The sequence below is a fragment of the Gopherus evgoodei genome, chromosome 3 (assembly GCF_007399415.2).
Source record: "Gopherus evgoodei ecotype Sinaloan lineage chromosome 3, rGopEvg1_v1.p, whole genome shotgun sequence".
NCBI classification, from domain to species: Eukaryota; Metazoa; Chordata; order Testudines; family Testudinidae; genus Gopherus; species Gopherus evgoodei.
The window spans coordinates 119,129,781-119,144,863 of NC_044324.1; the positions used below are offsets into that span (position 1 = coordinate 119,129,781).

The 15,083-nt window shown below is 41.7% G+C and overlaps 1 protein-coding gene across 3 annotated transcripts in view; it reads left to right on the forward strand.

The window, feature by feature from the left end:
- AIG1 (androgen induced 1) overlaps positions 1–15,083 on the forward strand; it is a 192,705-nt gene that overhangs the window by 104,734 nt on the left and 72,888 nt on the right. The window lies entirely within an intron of this gene.

Sequence of the window (15,083 nt, forward strand, 5' to 3'; positions counted from 1 at the left end):
AAAGGCACCAGGGTACAGCTTATTCATCATTCCATCACATACATCTTCAAATGACTGAACTTGATCAATGCATTGAGCAAAAGCATTTTAAAATAAAAAAGCCAGTGTGATCAAAGCCAAATAGGCACATATGTATTTTCTACTTAAAGACAAAAGGCAACATGTTATGACTGTTTTAATGTTCATACTTTGCTATAGTAAGGTAAAAGCCATGTGAGGTATGTTATAAGATTGACCATAAGCATTCATCTCATCTGCCACACGTATTAGTAGAGTATTCCTGTACCTGGGCTCCCACACCTGGTGGAAAGCCTAGATAAACCCAGGGTATATAATGCAGGTATTAGTACAAGCTAAGTATCTTTCTTTTAGATCCTGCTCCTGTTCTCCATTACTCTTATTAGCATCACCAGTCCCAAACATCATGTGAAGAGTTAAAAATAATAACTTGTAGAGATTTTTTTTATTTGCCTCTTGGTGTCAGAATCTATTGGGTTCATTTTTTTCAAGCTATTCTCCACAACCATGAAGACTAGAAATTTGTGGTTTTTGTTCGTTATACCGAGAGCTTAACCAGACCTGTAAATGTCAGTGTCCTGTACTGGAATAAGTACCAGTGAGCAGAGTACTTTTTTTTCCAGTCTTTTGCATTCAGTACATTATCATCTATGATTTATTGTTTGTGCTGCTGTAGTTGTGGAGCCAGAACCCTGTTGTTCTAGGCGCAGTAGAAACACAGAGCAGAAAGACAGTCCCCACTCCAAGGAGCTTACAGGCTAAGACAAGAGACAACGGATGGATACAGATAAATAGGGAAATACAAGGAAACTATGGGTATGTCTACACTATAGGATTATTCCAATTTTACATAAACCGGTTTTGTAAAACAGATTGTATAAAGTCGAGTGCATGTGGCCACACAAAGCACAATAATTTGGCGGTATGCGTCCATGTACTGAGGCTAGCGTCGATTTCTGGAGCATTGCACTGTGGGTAGCTATCCCATAGTTCCTGCAGTCTCCCCCGCCCATTGGAATTCTGGGTTGAGATCCCAATGCATGATAGTGCAAAAACAGTGTCGTGGGTGATTCTGGGTAAATGTCGTCACTCATTCCTTCCTCTGTGAAAGCAACAGCAGACAGTCATTTCGCGCCCTTTTTCCCTGGATTGCCCTGGCAGACGCCATAGCATGGCAACCATGGAGCCCGTTTTGCCTTCGGTCACTGTCACCATATGTGTAGTGGATGCTGCTGACAGAGGCAGTACTGCAGTGGTACACAGCAGCATTCATTTGCCTTTGTAAGGTAGCAGAGACTGTTATCAGTCGTTCTGTACCGTCTGCTGCTGTCATGGGTGCTCCTGGCTGGCATTCGCTGAGGTCGGCTGGGGACGCAAAGACAAAAATGAGAATGACTACCCGGGTCATTCCCTCCTTTATGTTTTATCTGAAAATAGAGTCAGTCCTGCCTAGAATATGGGGCAAGTGTACTAGAGAACCAGTGTATCAGAGAACCAGAGAGCACAGCCGCTCCATGTCAGATCCAGCAGAAATGATGAGCTGCATGCCATTCACGGGGGGTGCCCCTGCAACAACCCCAGCTGTTGCTTCCCTCCTCCCCGAACCTTCCTGGGCTACCGTGGCAGTGTCCCCCCATTTGTGTGATGAAGTAATAAAGAATGCAGGAATAAGAAACACTGACTTTTTAGTGAGATAAAATGAGGGGGAGGCAGCCTCCAACTGCTATGATAGTCCAGGCAGTACAGAATCTTTTCTTTACACAGGAAAGGGGGGAGCTGATGGAACTCAGCCCCCAGTTGCTATGATGAGGATGGTTACCAGCCGTTCTGTACCATCTGCTGGGAATGACCAGGAATCATTCCTATTTTTACCCAGGCGCCCCTGGCTGACCTCACCTGAGGACAGCCAGGAGCACTCATGGGTTGATGAGGACAGCTATCAGTCCTTTTGTACTGTACCGTCTGCCACTGGGGAGGGGAGGGGAGAGGATGTTGCTGTTCAGTGCCGCAGCACCGCGTCTACCAGCAGCATGCAGTAGACGTAGGGTGACATTGAAAAAAGTCAAGAAACGATTTTTTTTCCTTTTCTTTCACGGGGGGGGAGAGGGGGTAAATTGACAAGATATACCCTGAATCACCCTGGGCAATGTGTTTAACCCTACAGGCATTGGGAGCTCAGCCAAGAATGCAAATGCTTTTCGGAGACTGCGGGGACTGTGGAATAGCTGGAGTTCTCAGTCCTCTCCCCCCCCCCCCATGAACGTCCATTTGATTCTTTGGCTTTCCGTTACACTTTTCACACAGCACTGTGCTGTGGACTCTGTATCATACCCTGGAGATGTTTTTCAAATGCTTTGGCATTTCGTCTTCTGTAATGGAGCTCAGATAAAACAGAATTGTCTCCCCATACAGCAATCAGATCCAGTATCTCCCGTACGGTCCATGCTGGAGCTCTTTTTGGATTTGGGACTGCATAGCCACCCGTGATGATCAGAGCTCCACGCTGGGCAAACAGGAAATGCAATTCAAAAGTTCGCGGGGCTTTTCCTGTCTTGTTGGCCAGTGCATCCGAGTTCAGATTGTTTTCCAGAGCAGTCACAATGGTGCACTGTAGGATACCACCCGGAGGCCAATACTGTCGATTTGCGGCCACACTAACCCTAATCTGACATGGCAATATTGATTTCAGCGCTACTCCTCTCGTCGGGGAGGAGTACAGAAACCAGTTTAAAGAGCCCTTTATATCGATATAAACGGCCTTTTTGTGTGGACGGGTGCAGGGTTAAATCAGTTTAACGCTGCTAAATTTGGTTTAAACGCGTAGTGTAGACCAGACCTATGAGACCCCCTTGGTCAGCATGACAGACAATGGTTTTGGCCCACAAGCAGCCTAGCCATTGTCAAGTTTTCTGTAGGCCTCGTGGAGAAGGAGAGTTTGAAGGTAAATAATGAAAGAGTTTTGTGGTGTTTACAGCGAGCTCCTCCAGGCATGTGCTGCAGCCTGGGAAAAAGAGAGATGTCTGAAAATTCAGCAAGTGGGAGATAGGGGCTGACAGCACAGTTTTATGTGCTACTGTCGAACTAGAGATGGAATAGACTTACTGCTTATTTAGTCCCTTTCCTGCCAAGGACAGGATTGTTCCTTGTAGTCTAGTCCTAAGTGATAAGACGTCCATCACTTTCCTTGCAGACGGTTCCACAGTCTAAGAGAACTTGCTGTCAGGAATTTTTGTCGTGCCGCTTAGCTTAAATTTACCATTTCCTAATTTCAGCCGATTTCCTTGTCTGTACTCATCTGTAGTCCTAAATTTCTCTGTGTTCCTGCTTTTGACACCCTTCCAATATTTTTTTATAACTGCTTAGCCAAACTGTATCTATTTTGTTTCTTCAGTCCTTCTTCCTAGATTAAATTCTTCAGTGCACTGATTCTATGGACTAATTGTCCCAAGTGAAGTGAATATATGAGTTATACTTTTTTGTAGTTTTGCTCAAGTGCTTTCACACATTGTGGACTCAGTCCTGTGACATGAGTTGTGCTTGGAAAGCATACTTCCCTAGGGAGCGAGGTCTGTCTTTTTGCTCAAGTTACTTGTGCTGTTCTGGGCATGCTGAGCAACTTCGAGTTGTTTTAAGATGAATTTACTCAGGTCTGTATATTAGATAAGGCAGATTAGAAGGTTAAAGAAGTAATAGCACCAATACGCCTCACTTGCCCTTTCTTGCCATGTCTGATGCATTGTCACTGACTTTGTTCTGAGAAAAAAAAAATTAAAAATTCAGTTTGGAAACAACTAAATGTTTTGTTTTGAGTCAGTTTAACAATAAATTGCATTTTCCTGTTGTGATTGTTTGCCTTATGGGAACAGGTTTCAGAGTGGTAGCCATGTTAGTCTGTATCAGCAAAAACAATGAGGAGTACTTGTGGCACCTTAGAGACTAGCAAATTTATTTGGGCATAAGCTTTTGTGGGCTAAAACCCACTTCATCAGATGCATGGAGTGGAAAATACATTAGGAAGATATATATATATAAAACAGTACATGAAAAGATGGGAATTGCCTTACCAAGTGAGGGGTCAGTTCTAATGAGACAATTCAATTAAAGTGGAATATTATCAACAGGACAAAAAGTCACTTTTGTAGTGGTAATCAGGGTGGCTTATTTCAAACAGTTGACAAGAAGGTGTGAGTAACAGTAGTGGGAAATTAGTATGGGGAAATTAGCCAGCAATGCCCCCTGCCATGTACATCGGCCAAACCAGACAGTCTATACACAAAAGAATAAATGGACACAAATCAGATGCCAAGAATTATAACATTCAAAAACCAGTCAGAGAACACTTCAGCCTCCCTGGACACTCAATAACAGACTTAAAAGTGACAATTCTTCAAAAAAAAAACTTCAAAAACAGACTCCAATGAGAAACTGCAGAACTGGAATTAATTTGCAAACTGGACACCATCAAATTAGGTTTGAATAAAGACTGGGAGTGGATGGGTCACTACAGAAACTAAAAACTAATTTCCCCCTACTGTTACTCACACCTTGTTAGTCTCTAAGGTGCCACAAGTACTCCTCATTGTTTTTGCCTTATGGGAGTTATAGTTCTGATCTGATGTTCCCGTTCTGTGCCGTGGACTGGCTCCTGTTATGCATCGCACCACTTAGTTTGCAGGGACACTGCACTACGTAAGAGAAACTGTAGTCCATCCAGCGAGCTCAGCCTGTAGGAGAGAATGAGGGGCATCAGCCACCTCACACTGCAAATCCCACAAAGCAATGTGCCATAATAGGGAAATGCAGTGCAACATTTAACTGATTCAAAACAGAATATTTTGTGTTTGGTTTTCCTAATGGTTTCTGGATTCAGCTGGTATGTTACTGAGTTTCCTGGGAGCCTTTGTCACCCCCCATTTCATTTACATAAACGCATACACTTTTTAATACACACCACAGCTTCCGGTTAGTTCCTCATGCAAGAAAGGTGGAAAATGGAGGGGATGATGGTGAATAAGCCAGTCAAAGTAAATTAACAGATTTGGATTTAAATGTTGGAGGAAGTTAGTTGAAGCCCCACATCAGAAAATAACCATTTCTGAGAGGAGGAAGTTTGAAAACTTGGATAGGTGTAAGACATTGGCAAATTCTTATAGCCCTTGGTAAAATTTCCAATGGCTGGTTTGAGGGAACTCTGTTGGAAAGGTGAGGAGGAGAAAGGGTAAGTCTTACATGTGTACATGGGGGTGTAGAAGGCAGTCTTTAGTTAAACCACATGGCATGGTGCTCCATAGTGTTTACATATATAGTAAGGAAGCATAATTCCAGCAACTACAGGAATCACTGGGTGAAATTCTATGACCTGTGTTTTGTAGAAGGTTAGACTAGATGATCATAAAAGTCCCCTCTGGCCTTAAATCTGTGAGATGTTAATATTGCAGTCTTGCAGTGGAGGATGCATTGGAGGATAGTTTGATTGTGTAGGTGGCACATAAGTAGTGGTTGGGTATTCCATATGGGAAATGACTGCTTAGGAAGGAGTACTGCAGAAAGAGATCTTGGGGTCATACTGGATCACAAGCTAAATAGGAGCGAATAGTGTAACACTGTGTTTCAAAAAAAGCAAACATCATTCTGGGCTGTATTAGCAGCCGTGTTGTAAAACAGACATGAGAAGTAAATCTTTCGCTCTGCTCTGCCCTGATCAACTGGAGTATTGTGTCCAGTTCTGGGCGCCACTTTTCAGGAAACATGGACAAATTAGAGAAAGTCCAGAGAAGAACAACAAAAATGATTAAAGGTCTAGAAAACATGACCTGTGAGGGTATATTGGAAAGGGAAATTTGTTTAGTCTAGAGAAGAGAAGACTGAGAGGGGACATGAGAGCAGTTTCCAAATACATAAAAGGTTGTTACAAAGAGGAGGGAGAAAAATTGTTCTCCTTTACCTCTGAAGATAGGACAAGAAGCAATGGGCTTAATTTGCCCCAAGGGCGGTTTAGGTTGGACATTAGGAAAAACTTCCTGTGAGGGTAGTTGAGCACTGGAATAAATTACACAAGGAGGTTGTGGAATTTCTGTCATTGGAGATTTTTAAGAGCAGGTTAGAAAAACACCTGTCAGGGATGGCCTAGATCGGGGTAGGCAACCTATGGCACAGGTGCCAAAGGTGGCACATGAGCTGATTTTCAGTGGCACTCACACTGCCTGGGTCCTGGCCACTGGTCCAGGGGGCTCTGCATTTTAATTTAATTTTAAATGAAGCTTCTTAAACATTTTTAAAACCTTATTTACTTTACATACAGCAATAGTTTAGTTATATATTACAGACTTATAGAAAGAGACCTTCTAAAAACATTAAAATGTATTACTGGAACATGAAACCTTAAATTAGAGTGAATAAATGAAGACTCGGCACACCACTTCTGAAAGATTGCCGACCCCAGGCCTAGATAATACTTAGTCCTGCCATGAGTGTAGGGGACTGGACTAAATGACCTCTCAAAGCCCCTTCCAGTCCTATGATTCTATGTCTGGTATGGTACAGTGATGTAGGCACATGATTCACATTGTTTCAGTTTGAAGATGTACCCTGTGCAGGAGTACAGATTTCTCATTATATTGGGATGAGGGGTTGGCTATTTGGGGGCATTGATTCTGCATTAACCTTGGAATCCATTCCCTCTGGGTGTGCTATTCCAGCCTGTAACAGACCAGTGTTCCCTGGAAGTCTTGCTTATTAAGCTACTTTAAAAACAAGCAGTACTGCCTCTAACTGGAGGGATTTCTCTCCCCAGAGCTCTTGCGGTAAAATCTAAACAAACAAACTGAAAATTGTTGTAATATTGTTAGAGAATGGCCTGCCCACAGGGCTTCTTCCTGCCAAGTGATCCTGGTGGGTTATGAGGCTCTCCCCAGAGGTTTGGCAGCTAAAGGCAAATTAAGCAGCATTCGCCCTGCTTCAGGATCTAGCAGCAGTTCCAGTTCCCTCCACACTCTCCTAAGTTACTAGGAAGGAGAGGCTGCTGTCTTGCAGCCTCTCCAAGTATGCCTTTCTGTAGAGGTCTACAGCAGACCCTGGGATTTCATTTTCCAGGATTTGTTCTGGTTAAGTTGTAGAGGAGTCTTGCCCTGCCCACGCTCAAATCTCTGGTCCCAGGCCTTACACAGAGTCAGTGGCCTGGATACCTTCCCAAACCCCAAACTGCCACTCTGAGACCACTTCCTCTTTCAGGGTAATCAGTTCCTTTGTCCCACAGTTCTGTCTTTTTTTAAGATGCTATACCTAGAAAGGAGTAATATTGCCCCAGAGACTTCCCAGCTCAGTTTTAAAGGGCCAGTATACCCCGTTACACAACCTACTGACAGGAATAAAGACAATTGCCTCTCTACCTCCCCTAAGAAAAGGTTTGGATCACTGGATCAGAGCAGGCAGAGATCTTGTGGCCAGCCAACAGACCACACCTTACTAGTCTGTTTTGAATGAACACAGGCAGGGAATATAGAACTCTGCATTTTCATACGTTCCCATTTTTTTAGTTTGACCTTAAGCAAATATCGTATGGCTTTCTAAATGCCTCCCAATTTCAATGTTCTTTTATGTGTTTCCCTTAAGTTACTGATATGGAATTACAATCTTAACTCCAGCTAAACAGAAGTTTTTCTTCTGGTTACCTTTGGACATTTTTGTTTTAGCTTTTTTTTAAAAAAGGCCCTGGTTTGGGTTTGTAAGTTCTTACGTACCCAGAAACTTTCAGTACGAGCTGAATCGGAAGTAGAATGTTTGTCTGTCTGTCTTTCATTCAGTCACACACACATTTCACTCTGCTGATTTATGTTCTGTTAATAAAGTTTTTATATTAAAATGGCACTTCTTACATATTTTGAAGAGGAAGTGTAATATATTGTATCTTAAAGAGTTTTAAATCTTAACTGGAATTTAGTGACCACTGGAATTATGAGTGGCAAATATAAAATCTGTTTGAAGTCAGGAGCAAGAATCTCAGAGGACACTGGCTATCTAGGCATCAGCTTCTAGAAAGAATGACTGAGTCAAACTAATTTTGGCACTAGTTTTAGTGTTAGTCTTTAGACTTTTTTATTAACCTTCCATACTCTAGATGAGATTAGACAAGCCATTGGGAGGATCTTGTGATCAGCATGGTCTTATGTTTGTTGCTGTAGTAGTCTGTGCAAGATAACTTTGGAAACAACCCTAAATTATACTTCTGAAGAGGGAGATATAATTAATTGAGTTTGTAATATTTGTCTCCATGGAGTTTTTGTTCAAGTTGGGAGTTCTGAAGATCAGGGTAAAGAAAAGCCACAGATGCAAAGTCAAAAAAAAAACAAAAACCCCACTATCTTATTGTTTAGTTTTATCCCTTCCCCAATGAAATAGCTTATATCAAGTTTCATGTAACCGTATAGATAAAAACAATGTGGGTTCTTGACCTGAGGGTCATGCACAGGTATCAGGGGGTCACAACCACCCTGCCTTCCCATATTGTTAAAGGGTGGAGGGGATTGTTCACTAGATCTGAAAATGGGTCCTGGGGTGAAAAATAGTGTGAAAAAGGTTGAGAACCACTGATTTAAACCATGAGTTGTAGGAACTATGCCTCTAAGGCTATGTCTACACAGACAGACTTGTGCTAGCTCTGCCGCAGCCAGCATGTTAAAAATAGCAGTGCAGCTGCAGTGACACAGGCATTGTCTTGGGTGAGCCGCCTGAGTACATAGCATGAGGTTCAGGTAGGACGGTGCCTAGGTAATTAGCTGATGCCACTCACAGTGCTGCTTTGACCCCACTGCTATTTTTAGCATGCAAGTTCAAGCACACATCTGTCTACCAACGCTAGGAAACACCCTCCTAGCTGCTGCATAGACAGAACCTAAGAGAGACAGCACATAACTTGCAGCCCAGGGAGAGAGACAAATGTGTCTCTAAGCCACTTTTATACCCTCACTCCTGGGCTGCTCCAGAGACCCAAGAGGTCCCTAGGGTGAACAGGGCCAGGGCCCTGCATAAGTTTATGGCAGCCTCTCCAGGCTGCCCTATGGGTTGCAACTCTGTCTGAAATCCCAGGAGTATTACATGATGCCATTCCAGCCCTAGAATGCCCCCTACGTTAGGACTTGTGAGGAGGTCTATGGAAGAGTATCTTGATAGCTGTTCCCCTGGTGTCTGTGCTGGGGGAATCCTTCTCTGGCAGTTTACAGAGCTTGTAGGGCCACTCTGCCTTTTTTAGTCAGCATGAAAAGGCTGGAGTGCAGGTGAAGAGCCCACTCTCTGTTTACTTCCAATTCATTGTGATGAAGTTAAGCAAGATCTTCCCTTTCAGAGCTTACTTTTAGATGGCTCTTGGTGAAATAGGTCTAATTTAAAAAATGTTTTTCTCAGATAAATGTGTGTCTGTCTGGATTGTGATAGTTTACACTGGATAGTATGGAGTACTAGGTGAAATTTATAAAACATATATGAATATGGATTCCTGCCTCTGAAAAATATGTAATGACTATGTTTATCCTTTTATCCCTTTCATGCTGAGAGCATATCTTCTCAAACAAGGAACATTATTACGATTTAGTTTTCTATTGATATAGTTTCTCATTTGGTATCTATGGTGAAATCCTGTCCCCTTTGAAGACAATGGGAGTTTAGCCATGGACTTCAATGAAGCCAGGATTTCACTGGTGGCTTACTTATTTTGAGCAGCATGTTCATCTATTTATTGAAAAAAATAATTTAAAAATACCATTAAAAATTACCAGAGTTTGAAAGTATCTTCTAACATTGTTTTAAATTAGTGATAGTTTAATAAGGCAAGGAGTATGGGGAATAAACAGGAAGAACTGGAAATATTAGCACATAGGCAACAAAAGTTCTGGTAGTAATGGGGGATTTTAATTACACTGAGATCTGTGGAAAAGGTAATATGGCAAAACAAAATTTCCAATAAGTTCTTGGAATGCTTTGGGGACACCTGTTTTAGGCTTGATTCTGACCAGCAAGGAGGAATTGGTAGTGAATCTGAAGCTAGAAAGCAATTTGTGAGAAACTGATCATGAAATTATAGATTTCATGATTCTAAGGCCAAGGTACCATGGGAAGAAAATCTACGGGGAAAAAGGTGTTCGGGAGAGCTATCAGTTCTTGAAGGTGACAATATTAAAGGCACAATTGCAAACTATCCCAATGTGAGGGGGAGCGAGGAAGAATAATACAGTGACAATATGGCACCAAAACAGGAGCTCTTTAATGACTTGAAAATAAAAAAGGACTCTTACAAAAAGTGAAAACATAGACAAATTGCTAAGCAGGAGTACAAAAGAATAGCACAACCATTTAGGGACCAAATAAGAAACAACTATCAAGGGACATGAAAAGCAATAAGAAGTTCTTTAAATACATTAGAAGCAAGAGAAAGATTAAGGAAAGTGTAGGTTCTCTGTTTAGTGGGGAAGAAGAGCTAATAACTGATGACATCAAGAAGGCTGAGTTGTTTAAGCATAGTTCACTTCAGTTTTCACTAAAATGTGACCAGATACTCAACACATTAATATTGACAAGAGGAAGGAAATGCAAGCCAAAATGGAGAAAGAATACATTAAAGAACATTTAGATAAGTTACGTATATCCAAGTTAGCAGAGCCTGGTGAAATTCATCCTAGGGTACTTAAAGAACTAGCTGAAGCAATCTTTGAGAACTCATGGAGGATGGGTGAGGTTCCACAGGACTGGAGATGAACAAACATAGTACCTATCTTTAAAAGGAGGAACAAAGAGGACCCTCAGTACTATAGATCAGTCAGCTTAACTTCAATACCTATAAAGATAAAACCAACGTGGGAGGGTTGCAAGCACTTTGGAGGACAGAATTAGAATTCCAAATGACCTTGACAAATTGGAGAATTGGTATGAATTCAACAAGATGAAATTCAATAAAGTTAACTGCAAAGAAGTATGCTTAGGAAGGAAAAATCAGATGCACTACAAAATGGGGAATAACTGGCTAGGTGGTAGTACTGCTAAAAGGATCTGGGCTTTATAGAGGATCATAAATGAAATATGAGCCAACAATGTGATGAAGTCGTAAACAAAGTTGCTGTCATTCTAGGGTGTATTAACAGGAGTATTTTATGTTAGACATGGGAGGTAATTGTCCTACTCTAATTGGAACTGGTGAGTCTTCAGCTGGTGTCCTGTGTCCAGTGCTGGGCATCGTGCTTTAGGAAAGGTGTGGATGGACTGGAGAGAGTCCAGAGGAGAACGATAAAAATGATAAAAGGTTTAGAAAACCTGACTTCTGAGAAATAGTTAAAAAAAAATGGGCATGTTTAGTTTTGAGAAAATAAAACTGAGCAGAGACCTAATAGTACTCTTCAAATATGTTACGGGCTATTATAAAGAGGACTGTGATCAATTGTTCCCCATGTGTACTGAAGGTAGGACAAGAAGCAATGGGCTTAATCTACAGCAAGAGAGATTTAGGTTAGATATTAGGAAAAACTTTCTAACTATAATTGTAACAAAGCACTGGAATAGGCTTCCAAGGGAGGTTATGGGATCCCCATCATTGGAGGTTTTTAAGAACAGGTTGGACAAACACCTGTCACAAATGGTTTAGGTTTACTGGGTCCTGTCTGAGCACAGGGGACTGGACTTGATGACTTCTCAAGGTCCATTCCAGCCCTACATTTCTGTGAATCTATAAGGCAGGCTATTTCTTTTCCATCTTATTTGCCACCCCCTTTGTTGGCTTTCATGCTACCTAAGGCACAATGTAGAATTTATCTGTGGATCTGTGTCCATAGCAAAATAATCCTAGAAATTGCTAGCATGTAGACATTTGTTTGTGCACTTTAAACATACTTGACCAAATCCTTAATTGTCAAATGCCCAGAAATGATGCATTTTGCTGAGCAAATTATGAGAACATGTGCACGCTGTGGAAGTGATGTCCAAGGTTTTCAGGAAAATGTTGGGAGTAAAGATTGCGCATGTTGCCTACCAATGGAGATATGGTTAATGGGTTTGTGCACACTTCAGATTAGTTTGGGCTAGACCCTGGATAAGAAGGGGTCACAAGGCCGCATCTGCTATCCCTTTACCCAGTGGAAATAAATCTCCCTTCACCCCATGCCCACAGCCCAGTTATGCAGCTGACACCCATGGAGCTCATTTTGGCACAGAAATTTTCCTCCAGATCCACTGGCTTTTAGCATATGGTGCTAAACAAGGCATTTTACTTGGGCTTTGTTCATTTTTTAAAGATTGGCCCTTAATCAGCTATATCAGAAGATAAATATAAATGGAGGCTAATTTTTAAATATATAAATATATCCTTATGACTTTATTGTTTGATCCAGCAAGAAGAGAAGATAAACCACGAGAGAGAACATTTTGTTCATACACCAATACAACTTCCAATTTAGATAAGGAACTGGAAGAAAATAATTGGAAGCACATGCCTAAATTGGCACGTGATCTCGATGATATTTTTGTTTGACAAGACAGATTCCACACAAAAAGAGGATTTGGGCCTGTTGTTGATGTTAAGATTTACACCTATGATCATGTTGTAAGTGCTTGTTGTAGGCAAGGGAGGGGCAAGAGAAATTCCTTCACATTTTGACAAAATTAAAAGAGAAATTGAACATACTGATACCTCCTGACCATGGTAATTCAAATTCCTTTGTGCTGATACACTGTGACCTAATGCTTCTGTTTACAGGATGAAGGAAAAAATTAAAATGTAAAATGTAGGTGGAAAAAATATCCTACCTTTTATTATTTGTTTAGTGACAACTGCTGAGGTGGGTGTGTTATGCTTATAAGAAGCACACAGGATCTTTTTTCTGGGGAAAAGGCAATACACCATGTTTATTGAAGGTACAACAATTAGCATATGCATTCAGTCACACTACACACACTCACACACACAGAGGCCCACCAGTTGATGTTATAGTTACCAGTCTGGATCAATCTAGTGGGGAGGAGCTGGGTTCTGTCGGTCGCAACATGATGCTCTGGGGAAGTCTTGGCAGGACGAACCCAAAGTTTCATGGCAAGGCACCTTATTTATGTAGTGATTTTTCTTCACTGGGACCAATGAGTTATGCACCGTCATGCTGTAATCAATTGTTTGACGAGTGCTTGTTTTTCAAATTGTTCTTATTTTTTATTTTTTATTTTTTTTTTTTTTTTAGGGAGTTATTCCATGCTGGTTTTGATTACTGCTATTTTGTCCCCATTTATAGGTGTCTGTCTCATTTTTAGAGTCGTCAATCTGCCCTCATCTGACATTTTAATAGGGGCATGTTGCAGCCTCCTGTCTCCCATTCCTCCCTAGACCATCTGGTTCAGCAATGGCCTTCACATTTTTTAACCCACACATTCTTCATTCACACACAAAACAATTAATTTACACAGAACATTTTGAACAGGAACATCAAATTGCAATGCAAAAGAAAACAATCATGGCATTCTTTTACTTATTTTAAAATGCTAAACCTACAACAAATTGGTGACCATCAGAGGATGTGTTACTGCCTTGAAATCAGTCCAGACACAGATTCTGGCTGATGTATCTCTACCAATGGCCCATTAGGTCATTCCTTTCTGCTATTCAAAAAGGGTGGCTGGCAGGATATGATCAAATCAGACACCAATACAGTTAATACATGCTACATTATTAACCTTTATTTTTTCTTTTAAATTATATAAAATACAAACAAAATTCTATTACTATATGTGCAGCACTTAACAGTGACAGCACGACTATAACAGGGTTCTAAAAGCCTTTCTGTTATTTGCTTACAGTAGTGCATAGAAGCCCCAGTCATGGAGCAGGATCCTATTGTGCTAGGCATTCAACAAACAGAACAAAAACATAGTCCCTGCCCTAAAGAGGTTCTGAGCTCTATGTGTCTGCCCCCTGGCAAACAGGGTCCCTGGCAAAGGAGAATGGAGGGGAGGGGTCAACAATGTCTTCCATTTTGAGGCTGCACTTCAAAATTCAGGCTTCAGAGTCAATTGTTAAATGTAACTACACCGCTAACTCGATATAACTCGAATTCGGATATAACGCGGTAAAGCAGCACTCCGGGGGGGGGGGCAGGGCTGCGCACTCCGGTGGATCAAAGCAAGTTCAATATAACACGGTTTCACCTATAACATGGTAAGATTTTTTGGCTCCCAAGGACAGTGTTATATCAAGGTAGAGCTGTACCTGTCAAGTATTCACTTCTCAGACTTCTTGTGCAGCTGCCAACAGAAGGTGTGGAGGGGGGAATTTCCTCTGACGTGGCTACCATTGAGGCATCATTGTTTCCTGTCATTTTCCTCACCCTTTTCATCTTTCACATCCTCAACAGCTACTTACACAATAGGTACACGAACCAACACTTTCCTGCAGTTCTTTTTCCCTCCCACCCCCTGGATCACCTATAGAAACCTTCCTGCTCCCTGCAGCTCTATTCCCAGCTGAGCTTGTGTAATCACCTGATCCCTCAGTGATCAGTTGCAGCTGAGAAGTTGCTGACCTGTCACAGGTCCAACCCCCCTTAAAGGACCAGCCCCACTGGGACAGCCCTCATAATACAGATACCTTTTAAATGAACACAAAGATACTTTCATAATTATGTGATGAGCTCCACAATTATCTCCTTATATTTAGACACTTAGTTTTCATTTCTTTCTCTGCTTAGGTAGTTACCGATCAACCATGTCTTAAGTGGAATTGAGTTGTACTGATCACCACTTGTAATGATTAGCTGCAACGCAACTAAGATCTTATATTCCTGAAGCCACTTTCCTTCCTGGTAGTCTTTTATGGCACAGCCCCACCTTGAGGGTGTCAAGTCTTATTTTATCCCATGGGAGCTATGACTCAGCAAAGTAGAATATCTCTCACAGCATGCCAGTGCACAGAAGGCATGTACTTGCTGCTCATTGTTCTTAGGGACTGCGGCAAACACCCCATTGTGCACCTGGCTAGCTGCATGGGCAAGGGAGCATGGCAAAGAATGACTTGCACCACAGAGAGAGAGAAATCCATGAGCTTT